This window comes from Halyomorpha halys, unplaced genomic scaffold (assembly GCF_000696795.3).
Source record: "Halyomorpha halys isolate HHAL.00 unplaced genomic scaffold, Hhal_1.1 Scaffold240.1, whole genome shotgun sequence".
Classification (NCBI taxonomy): domain Eukaryota; kingdom Metazoa; phylum Arthropoda; class Insecta; order Hemiptera; family Pentatomidae; genus Halyomorpha; species Halyomorpha halys.
The window spans coordinates 634,183-646,373 of record NW_027115703.1 but is presented as its reverse complement, the minus strand read 5'-3'; positions in this window follow the sequence as shown (position 1 = coordinate 646,373).

Here is a 12,191-nt window from a genome sequence, read left to right as displayed (position 1 = left end):
CATAGTTTTTAAAAGTTCCCCTCACTCGGTTTTACTCCGCTTGATTTTCCCCCACCTAGAGACTTAATATTCCTTAATTTTTCTCTCAAGCCCTGATATTTATAAAATATATTTTATTATATGAATGTGATCCATTTGTGTACTAAATCAATGGATCAAAAAATAAATTACATAGTTACCAAAAATTGGTAAATTTTAATCATTCTGGCTGAAGTCCTTCCCGATGGCTTCTATGAGTGGGAATACAACTATTTATATGAACACCCTCGAAATAAATATTGACTGACTCAGTTGGGAATCGAATCTATAACCTTCTGAACCAAGATTTCTGTGATCCACCCCCCAACATCCTATGCTGTTCCGAAAACTACCAATTTATTTCTGCAATATTATTACCACTTTAATAGGGACATCTTAGGATAAATTCAAACAATTGAGAGGGGAAAAAATTGGTTCAACTTTTAGGTTACTTCTTTCTTTAAACACTTTAATAAATGGTATATCGACTAAAATTTTGTATACATATATTGTAATTTTGTGTGAATAAAAGTTTAAAAAAAAAAAAAAATAAAATCGAGCTTGTAGCTCTAATTAGCAAAGTTACATTCTGAAATACTTAGACAGATTTTTTACTCTAGTGTGAATACAAAAACATCAGAAAAGTATAAAAGATAATATAAGAACAAACATGAGAATGAGTTTTATTTTGAAATGTTCAACTCGTATCTAGGAGTGTTCAGACGAAGCTTATACATAAAATGTTGAGTTTCCATAAACTCAATTTTTCCTGTAAGAACTTTTTTGTGAGCGCGGACCAGTTTTTCTCTATAATCAACCCTGTAACGTATTTTCCTCCCTTTAAATCCTAAAGTTTGTTGAGTTTTATTAGTTATTCGTGAAACCTTCTACTGAGTCTGCCACCCGGGACTGTTTTATAAACTCCCATCCTTCCTCCTACATTCTTTCCCATCATTCGCACCTTTCTCACTGATAGATTATTCCAAGTTAATCACACTGGTTTATATTCATCTCACTATTCTCAGCCCGCTGGTGTTCCTCAAGGTAGTATCCTCGGTCCCATCCTCTACACCATCTATACAGCTGACATCCCAACCAATCCTAGCACTATCCTCACCATGCCGAGACAAACGTGTGCTCGCTGTTAATATTCCTTCAATTGCATCCTGAACTCTCCAATCCCATATCACATCGTTCGAAGAATGGTGTCGTAAATTGAGGATTTAAATTAATCCCAACAAATCTAATCAAATCACTTTTACTCTTCGTCGTAAATCTACCGAACGCCCTACAGTTTCCTTTTATAACGTTGCTGTATCCCCAGTCGAACAGATCCACTACCTTGGACTGCATCTGGACAAACGACTTACCTGAAATACTCACACAAGACTAAAAAAACAGGAAACTGCACCTCGATTCCGACTATTACAGCACTTACTAGACAAACGGTCTAAACTTCCAATCCATTACAAAAGACTGATCTACAACTCAAAATCCTTCGTAAAATTCTCAATGCTCCCTACTTTGTCACAAATAAAATCATACATAAAGACCTTAATGTTCCATATGTAAACGATCTAGTCCAAAGTAGATATAATTGCTTCCATTACAAACTCCCTAATCACCCAAACCCACTAATTTCTAACCTTGCTTCCTCTTCCATTTTTGAAAATCCTCCGAGGCGACCGAAAAGAAGATGGCTTAATGGGTTGTTTCTATACATGCCTGTATCACTCCATGATAAACTTACTGGATGTATCATTATGCACAGTTGTAAATTTCAATAAAGATATAAACAAAGAAATTCATGTAACCTAATCTTTCGATGGCGAAGAGTGTGTAGGAGCTACAAGAAAATAAAATGTGTGAGGCTAGGCTATATGGATATTTTTTATTATAATTGATATACAAACGTGTCTCAAACAAAATGTTAATTTATATATTAGTATCTATTTCATTATTAATAAAGAATAAATTCCAATATCAATATTATTATAGATTTAAGAATTTATTCCAGTATCGATATTAGTACAAATTTCAAAATTGATGTTAATATTGATTCCAATATCGATATTTTGCTTAAAATAAGATATCGAGCCTGATATATAACTTAAGTCTGTTCTGGATCAAAAAGATAATAAAAAAAGGACACTTCGATGCTGCATTTATTGCCAGGGCCTTCACTCCTCCTGGAAAGGATATATATCCTTTCCAGGAGGATTGAAGGTGATCCCTCTATTATGGACTCCATCACTTGTTATGGACCTACGTTAGTTGATATCGCACTCCACCTGGCGTAACTTATAAATATATCAAAAATGTATTATATGTTTGAAAAATATCTGTACGATATATATATTTTGTTTTGTTTCGATACATCCCTCCATAGTCGGTGATTAATTCCCAAATATGAGACCCCGAACAAATGCAGTACAAGGCTAATACATCAAATCTTATTCAATAGATAAACAGTTGTAAAAGATTATGATTGATGAACAGTTACAGTATTTGCAGATGACATTGTGGGAGTGGGCAGCTCATTGCTAAGGTGATGTTATACTGACTCGAAAGACCTAACTTCGAACCCTGTTATGGCAGATAATTATGATATGTTATCTATAGCCTTTGAGTCATACCTGTGGATTAGGGAGCCCTCCGGAATCCACCCAGCATGACAAAGCGGGTACCCTTAATTGAGTAAAAATCTGGCAGTCAAGCGTGATTCTGACCAAATCACCTCCTTGCACAACCGTTGGTCTAGTAACTTCCTTACAAAGTACTGCGTCACTGGCCCTTCACGGGTTGTAGGGATACGGGTTTAAATGTTTTTTTAATTTTTATTTATTGCTATTCACAACTGTACATTATAATACATTTAGTAAATCTGATCTAAGTTAAATTGGAGTGTTACAGGCGTGTAGAGAAACTACCCATTGGTAGCACCTCTAATGACATTTTACATTAGCTGGTCTCGTGGCCATCTTCTTTTCAGGCGCCTCGGAGGATTGTCAGGAATGGAAGAGGATGCAAGATTGGAAAGTAAGGGGTTTGAATGGTTAGAGAGTTTATAATGGAAGGAGTGATATCTGATTAGGGCTAGATCGGTTACATAGGGAACATTAAGGTCTTTATGTATGATTTTATTTGTGACAAAGTAAGGAGCATTGAGGATTTTACGAAGGATTTTGGATTGTAAGGATTGAATACGAGAGGAATTCGAAGGTTTAGTGGAGCCCCAAAGCTCTACTCCATATGTCCAGGATTTAAATGTTAAAATAATTTTATAATGCACATCAACATTTCAAAAGGCATTTTGCAGCAGGCTGAGAAAACTAATCACTGAATAGTAAAACTACTTCAAGGCCATTATATTGTCACTGACTAAAGAAAAACGAGGATATAATTATAATTTTGAGTTATAGGAATAGTTTTTCTTAAAGAAAAATAAAGAAAAGGAACCGACCCATTTAAAAATAGATAACACTAATAATAGTGTGGCCAGAAACATTTTCTATCAGTATTAAATTGGGTTGACATTTAAAACTAACTAGTACAATTATTAACGAACGACTAGCGAGGAAGCTGAATCCAGTGAGAACGAAATCCTCCAAGATAGGAAACCACTCCGAACTATAATTATCCAAACCACTCCTGTTTGAAGAAGTAGTTCTAGAAAAAATATTTCTCTGAATATAATTAAGGCCCTAAAAATATTTATAAATGAGATATCACGCTAAATAGTATTCAAATATCTCTCTTATAAAGATGATATCCATAAAAAGTTTACTATCAATAAGCTTTCTGATAAGTCTTTACGCGCATCACACACTTACATTACGCACATTATATACCACTTTAGTTATGTCCCCAACTCTGTGAAGATTTTCTGAATCCAGACTTCGTAAAAGATCAAAGGTCTTCATGCCTGGGCTCATGATTTTTTTAAAATTATTTATTTATTGTAATTTACAACTTTACAAAATAATACAATAGGTAAATATGTAGTATGTTTCATATACACTTGAAAATCTTGGGAAGGAACCACCCATTGGTGGTACTTCAAACATTAATTTAAACTAGAAGGTCCCGTGGCCATCTTCTTTTCAGACGCCTCGGAGGATTATCAGGGATTGTTAAGGATGAAAGATTAAGAATTAATGGGTTAGGATGGTTAAGGAGTTTGGAATAAAAAGACGCATATCTGTTTTGGGTCAAATCTGCAACGAATGGGATGTTAAGGTCTTTATGAATGAGTTTATTTGTGACGTAATAAGGAGCATCAAGGATTTTACGTAGTATTTAAGATTGTAACGATTGGATGCGGGAAGAATGTGATGGTTTGGTGGAGCCCCAGAGCTCAATTCCATATGTCCAAATTGGTCTGATTATTGTAGTGTATACTAATTTTTTGTAGTGAATGGGAAGTTTAGAGCGTTTGTCAAGTAAGTGTTGTAGCAATCCGAATCTACGAGCAGTTTCTTGTTGTTTCAGTCTTGTGTGTGGATGCTCATGATTTAAAATAAAAAACATAAGATGTCACGTTTGCAGTGTACTAGTGAGAGAAATACTCATTCTTACAGTTCTGAAGAGTCCCTAGCAAAACTGAATGGGAAGATAAAACAGGGAGTAACATAAAAAAGTGGAAATATTAACATCAAAGGGTTAACGGAAAGGAAAATATAGACCTTTATTTCCCAACATGCAACAAGGATACTCCTCTCCCGATTTAAGGGTTTGAGGAGGTGGGAACAGGGAATATGGATTTTGTCTCTGCCAACAATATAACAGTTTAACAAAATTCAACGAGGCTGTGATACAACCTAGAACGTACGAGCTCTATTTATCTCCTTTAGCTATTTATTAATTTTTTTTTTCAATTCAATAAAAGTAAATATACCTAAGAAGAAATGTTTTTTTTTTTTGAAAAATCGGCATTTAAGCCCTGTTAGACTTAGACTAGGCATTTAAGCCTAGTTCAATGAGAATAAGTCCTATATAAAATATTGGAGGAAGATAGACGGTGGTCAGTAAAGTTAACCAATGTTTCGCCCTTTCTTTGCAGGGCTTCTTTGTCAGTGCTAAATGTGAAAACAAGATACAAACATTTTAGAATTAACAGAACATTAAAAATAAAAAACAAAATATTAATAATAACAATTTGAGGAAATATACACGTAGGTAGAATGGAAACAAGCTGGTAATAAATATAATCAGGTGTGATATAAGCTCTCAATACAGATCAAGACACATAAATTATAGGAGATTACTCATTAAAACTAGTTTTAAATATGGTAAAGAGGTAGAATAAGGTAAATTCAATATAATTCTATGGTAAAGAGGTTGTATAAGGTACAAGAGATAAGTGAAGTAGATATGGTATAGGTGAGGTATAGTAATATGTAGGGATAGGATTTTTATGTGCTAAAAAATCTGAAATATGTGCTAATATATTGTCAAATATTTAAAAAAATATGTATTTATAAATTATGTATTATTCAACAATATAAATTACTAATTAATTAGTAATTTCATAACTTAAAAAAAGTTACATAAATATGTATTTATTATATATTATATGAATAAAATTTTTATAGAAATTATGTTAAAATATGTACAAAAAAATGTAGTTAGAGAAAACATAGCTGTTCAATAACAAAATATTAATTAGTAATTGTAATTAAACTAGGGGAGTGAAACAAGACTAAGATGAGAAAGGACCATGGGAAGGTGGGAAACAGAGAAATGGATTGAGGAGTAAACAAACAAATTATAGGAAAATGTTACAGGAATAAGACCCTAGCTCTTTTTAATTGATTCTGAGAAATTCTCGATGTAATTCTGTGTGAAAATTTATTATTGGCACTACTTTTAATTTGTGTTCAAAGATGAAAATATAGAATTTTTGCGCACTATTTATGATAAATGATAAATTTAAACTTTAAGTTTCTTGCGTTCTCTTGAATTTTACGTAGTTACTGCGAAAAATGTATTTACAATTGAACAAATAATTTAAGGAAATACATAATTCAGGACAAAATATGTAAAAAATAACAAATATTTCAGAAAATATGTGATTTACAACAAAATATGTAACAATATGTAAAAAAGGCCAACTATTTAAAAATATGTGAAATAAAAATGGCTTCTTTAGGCAAGAAATGTCTTGAAACATCGTTAGTTAGTAAGGAATCGAAGATATCATGGTCAGGTAAAAATATGTGAAAACATAAGAATCCTATCCCTAGTAATATGTAAAAGGGGATATTAAGAAAATGTATAAAAGAGAACAATAATCATAATAACCTGTAAGAATAAAGTTCTGCTACCAAGTGAAAAGAAAAAAGTGGGTAACAGGTGGAGGAAGGTCAATACTTCCTGGGGGGGGGGGGAGAAGATTTTTTATAATATATAATGAGGTGTAAATAGTTGACCGTAGATTAATGATTGGAGAAGTTTGTTGGGGGGGGTGCGGTAAGCAAAGAACAACATAAATAAATAAAACCATATTTATTTATTTTATGCCGACGTTTCGACCTGAGTTTGAGGTCTTCATCAGGGCTATAGAACAAAAGAGATAACAAAAACATTTAGAGAAACATAAAATTGAAAAGGAATAGTATACAAACAAATTTGTAATTATACAAAATATTGATTTCAATCATAAATTATAAAAAATTGATAACTGATAATTGAATATTAAAAAAAAATTAATTGATTGATAATCGTGGAATTAGATGGTAGTAGATTGAAAATAGTAAAAGATGAAATATAATATCATGTAGGTAAGAAGACTTGTATAATATAAGATATGCAAGTAGTGTCTAAAAAACTGAAAAAATAAATCAATTGAATCTACAAATTGAACAATATGACAGACAATGAAAAATAGTGAGTGGCTTATATCTGAATTACAGTGTGAGTATTAATTTATATACCTATACTTAAAAATATAAATATATATGTGTAAATGTAGTTGTTTTATAGCCCTGATGAAGACCTGAAACCCAGGTCGAAACGTCGGCATAAAATAAATAAATATGGTTTTGTTTATTTATGTTGTTTCTTGCTGACACCCCCCGACAAACTTATCCAATTATTTTATAATATGTAGGTGGGTAAATTGGCAAGAGTGTCTAATTTCATATCTAATATTACAATAGGTAAAACATTAAATACATTAGGAAATACAATGTAATATCCAATCTAGCTCTAGCATGTAAAACTACAATTTCCCAAAATATCATAGACCTGTCTTACAATTAGTGATGGGCTTAGAGATTCTGGGCACTTCATTCCCTCTTTGTTTCTCCTATTTCAGACTTTCGCTGGACCCTTTTTCGCTGTTGTAAAAGTATCAAGTTCCAGAAGTTTATGAAGTTCAATTGTAAAGTATTGGTAGCTTTTTATTAAAATAGGTTAGGTTCCTTGTGGGAACGTTATAGTAGTTCACGGAGCGTTACAATCTAATTATAAAATTATCAAAATTCTAGATTATTCGCGGTGGCAGCATTTCCCCATACAATAATTTAATTTGAAACTATATATAACTTCATTAATAATAATTATTGGTGTTTCCTAATTTTTTGTTTTCAATAAATTCTTTGGTATAATATTTAGAATAACCATTTATAATAAACTTTTGTGGTAAAAGATCGTCGGAAATGTATTCATAAACCAACAGTTCATATTAAATATAAACACTTCGAATCTAATCCTTACAATCGAGAATCCTCAATACTTCTTACTTTATCTTGAATAAAATTACCAAAGACATTAACCGATGACCTCAAGACATACTGATTCAGAAATGTTATGGGAATGCAACCCGCAAGACTGTATCATCCCATTGTGATATAGCTCAAATCAAATTTACTAGATGAATTTTTATTTAATACAGTAGTAAATTTGAATAAATAAAAAAAATATATATAGCAGATTATAATAAATGTACACACACTCAAAAAAGTTTCCATACAGCATGATATTAATTTGCAGGGCTATTTATTTTCAACTTAACAATTTCCTAATGTACAAATTATTAATACTAATATTAGATAAAAAAATATATTTATTTATTTTCATTTTTTCAATATCAAACGAGGCAGAATGTCATTTGTTAATGATAAGTCAAAAAAGTTTCCATACACTTTCAATATTAATCCTATTTGTTGTACTATGATCGTCTTTCCAGTGTTATCTGTATAAACCTTTTCTCTATACTCAACTCTTAGTTCAGTATTAGCTTTACTAGGGCATGGGAAACTGATTTCTATTTAACATGCGTGTTTCTCGTGATTTGAGAGAGCTTATGGTTCGCTACCAAATGCAGGGCTTATCTCTATGGAAAATTGCGTATCTATTGAATAAGTCACATACTACTGTACAGTATGTACTAAAAAGACATAGAGAGTTGCAATGCAAAGACAAGTGTGGGTATCGTGTTGGACAAAGGAGAGCTGCGGTCAACAAGCTCTCCCTTGAGAATACAGAGGTCATCCAAACGGCAAAAGCCACCATCAAATATCTTGGATGTACATTCTCGGGAGAGCTAGTATTTGGAGAAGAGGTGGTGACAAAGTTAAAGAATAACCTCGATAAGTTGGTGAGCTCATGCCTCCTCAAACCGGAACAAAAGATCAACGTTGTCATCCAGTAATTTTTCCCGGGCTTTGTTTACCCTCTACAGACTGTTCCCCTTACAAAGATACGTCCTGCGGTATTGGAGGACATTGATACCAATATCCCCAGGAGTATCAAGGCCATCATTGGGCTCCCCGCTAACACCTCGTCGGCGATGCTGTACGCACCCAGGAGATATCGAGGACTGGGTCTGATCCGCTGTCAATGGGAAGCTCCACTACAGCATTGGTCCATTGCCCAGCGATTGTCGAATGTTCCGGATGCCCTATTCCAGTCTATATTCAGTTAAGAAGCCAAAATCGCGGCATGTGTTGATAGACTTGGGGTGATATATAGGTGCAACCAAAGTGTGAGAGCTCTACGACAGTCGTTACGTGAGAAAGCTTTCGAAGAATGGGCCAGTTGCAGATTGCAGGGTATTGGTGTTCGCCATTTCAAAGAGACCCCGAAAGCAAATAGATATGTATGTGACAAGCAGGTACTCTCGGGGTCAGAATGGGCGAACGCCCTGAAACTTAATATCAACTACGCACCCCTGCGTGGAGTCCCAGGAGCCAGTGGACAGCAAGGAGAAGTTGGGTCCCTCTGTCGCAAATGCGGCAGAGAGTCTGAAACACCAGCTCATGTGCTGGGAAAATGCCCCGACAGCTCCTTATAACACGCCGGCACCACAGGGTCAATGAAGAATTGATGAAGTTCCTTCAAAGAAAAGACTTCACCTGCTTCGAGGAGGTCTATTGTATTGACGTCGACGGATCCGTGAGATGTGCCGATATTGTCGCGTTTACAAAAGTCGGAGACACGGCTCTTGTCTTGGATCCGACGGTAAGATTTGAAAGTAATGACCTCGAACAGGATGGTGGAGTGGAAAGGGAAAAAAAGAAAATATATGAAAAATGCGTTCCTTTCCTTAAGGAAAAATTCTGCGAGACCTTCGAAGAGAGAGAGTTCACCGTGAGAGGCCTCTGGTTTGGTTCTCGCGGAACAATACCAGATAGAACAAGGAGCTTCTTTGAAGGCCTAGGTGTTAGCATCAGGGATATTGCGATCTTGGCGGAAAATATTATTTTGGACTCCCTGGGGATCATACACCATCACCTGCATGGGAATTAGCTCGGAGATTATTCTTTGTTTTATTTATTTTAATATGATGACTTCTCTATTTGTGTGTTTTGACGTATTTATTCATTAAATTATTTTATTTTATTAGTACTATTGTTTTTTTTAAAACTTATTTATCCATCCAAGTGTTTCCTGTAACCGGCTTTTTATTATATTTTTCTTTGAATCTATGTGTTAGTCTTATTCTCGTAGAATGTATCTATTTGTTTGTTTTTGGTAAACTAATCTACTTCTGTGACTATGAATGATGGTCTGATCTCACATTGCCGTTTAATTGATTTTGTTTAGCGGGTCACTGAAGAGGATCTAGGAGGGTGAATTCCGGAGAGCGAATTTGTTGATCGGGTGAATTAAAAAATTGTGAAATGGTGAAATTGGAGGAGCAGAAATGAGAAAGAAAAATAGGAATGAATTGAAACATTTGTATTTGTTATACAGACCGAAATTGATTGTAAAAGGAGACTGTAGGGAAAAAAAATTGTTCATTATATCTTATTATTATATCTCTTTATATCTGGTTATACCATGTATGTGTAATTTATATATGTCCGATTACGGATTGATAAGTATGCTGTGTGAGATAGCAACCTGATGTATTTAGGCAGCATAGATAAATAAAGTATTTCTCTCTCTTGAGGATAGATCACGAGCTGGACGACCTAGGAAACTGGAGAATCACCATAGCCGAGACATTATTGCTGAAGTCCATGCGAGTCCTCACACTACCGCCATCTCATCGGGCTTCAGAATAAATACAGACTATGGGATTCAAGTCCACTCAGAAATATTGTAAGAAGGGAAGGATACTGTGGTCGAGTCGCAAGAAGCCCTTCATCAGTAAGATAACTCGGAAGAATGCAGTTGCATGGAGAATGGTTCAGGACTAGAAGATAATCCTCCGATAACAGACATTGGCGTGATCCTCGAAGATATGACCTTGAACACGAACCACCTGGGATCTCAATGGTGGGAGTTGCAAGGCTCCTGGTGATAATGGAGTCAGGTCCTGGTTTTATGCCGCTTATTTTCTCCTAATTATTTACTAAGATTCTGGGTTGAATTCAATGAAAATGGAGGGTGATGTACATCTGATGTTTCATTCAATTAAAGTATGCATCTTCAAGTTTTGTTTTTCAAGATATTTTAATTCAAAAGTTCAGAAACTCGTTTTATTTCTGGCTTTATATTTCTACTTTTCTTTTAAAATCAAATATGATTGTTTGTATAATCAAGATAGGAATTCAGAATAGAGCTCAATTTAAAGAAGATGCAATGCTAAACATTTCCCTCACTTAAGGTATGCAGCTATGATTTCTAGTAATCGAGATATTTTAATTAAAGGCCAAACTCATCCAGTGTTGCCTCCACCACTACCATTTCATCCCGAGAGTTCAATCGCGTCAAATTGGCTCAGTATATCAATTTTTATTCTTGAGTTTTAGACCATAAGTGAAGAAGTTTCATAAAAAAAACAAAAAAAAAAAACTGAAAAAAATCGTTATCAATAAACAGCCACCTAAGATTGAAAGGGGGGAAATAAGAGAAATATGGGTACTAGCACTTTCTAAAGTATAATAACCTCAAAATTCACCTAAGGGCTCAACACAATCCACTTACAATTAAGCACTAAATTTCGCTTATTTAAGTGTAGGTTTTCTGTATGAAATGCTAAAGTAAAATTATATCAAAATACACTCAGGTTAAGTAATAAGCAGTTAACTGCATAACTTTATAATAAGCTGCACTAAAATAGTTTTCCTTTTCTCCCGGAAGATGGCGTGTATACAAACAATTTTAACTTATTAAAGCCTCAGTCAATTTTTTCTCTTTTTCTTTGTACCAGTATCGGAAAGCTTGTTATTTTTTATCGTTTAATGAAGAGATTGGCAACCTTGAGGATTCCCATTTGATTTGCAAGGTAATCTACTCACAGATGCATAGGCCGTCGTGCGAACCATGAGAGCAAGGATTTCCTTTTCTTATTATTTTTAAATACAATTTGCGGCTTGTGGCAATGTCCGCCTGCATCATTTGACTGATTGCATCGAAAGCTCTTTCGATAATCTAACACAAACGGGGTTCCTGAATGTTTTGTTTATCAAATAATAACGTTGTAACGTTATTTATTATTATTATAACGTTGTAATAACGGTATTATAGACCCCCCCCCCACCCGAAAAGTTGCCTATCTGTGCGTGTTTATGAACGTGAACGGCCTAGTTTTAAAGTAGAAATGTTGTAAGACTCAAAAATTACATATTTATGTTAGCTATATGCCTGGGATATCACTGCAATTTTAAATCGTTAAAATGGGCACACCTAAGGTGCCCGTCAATATAATTTTACACTTTATCCATTATAATATAACTAATTACTCCAGCTATCGAAATACCGCAAACATAATACAACAA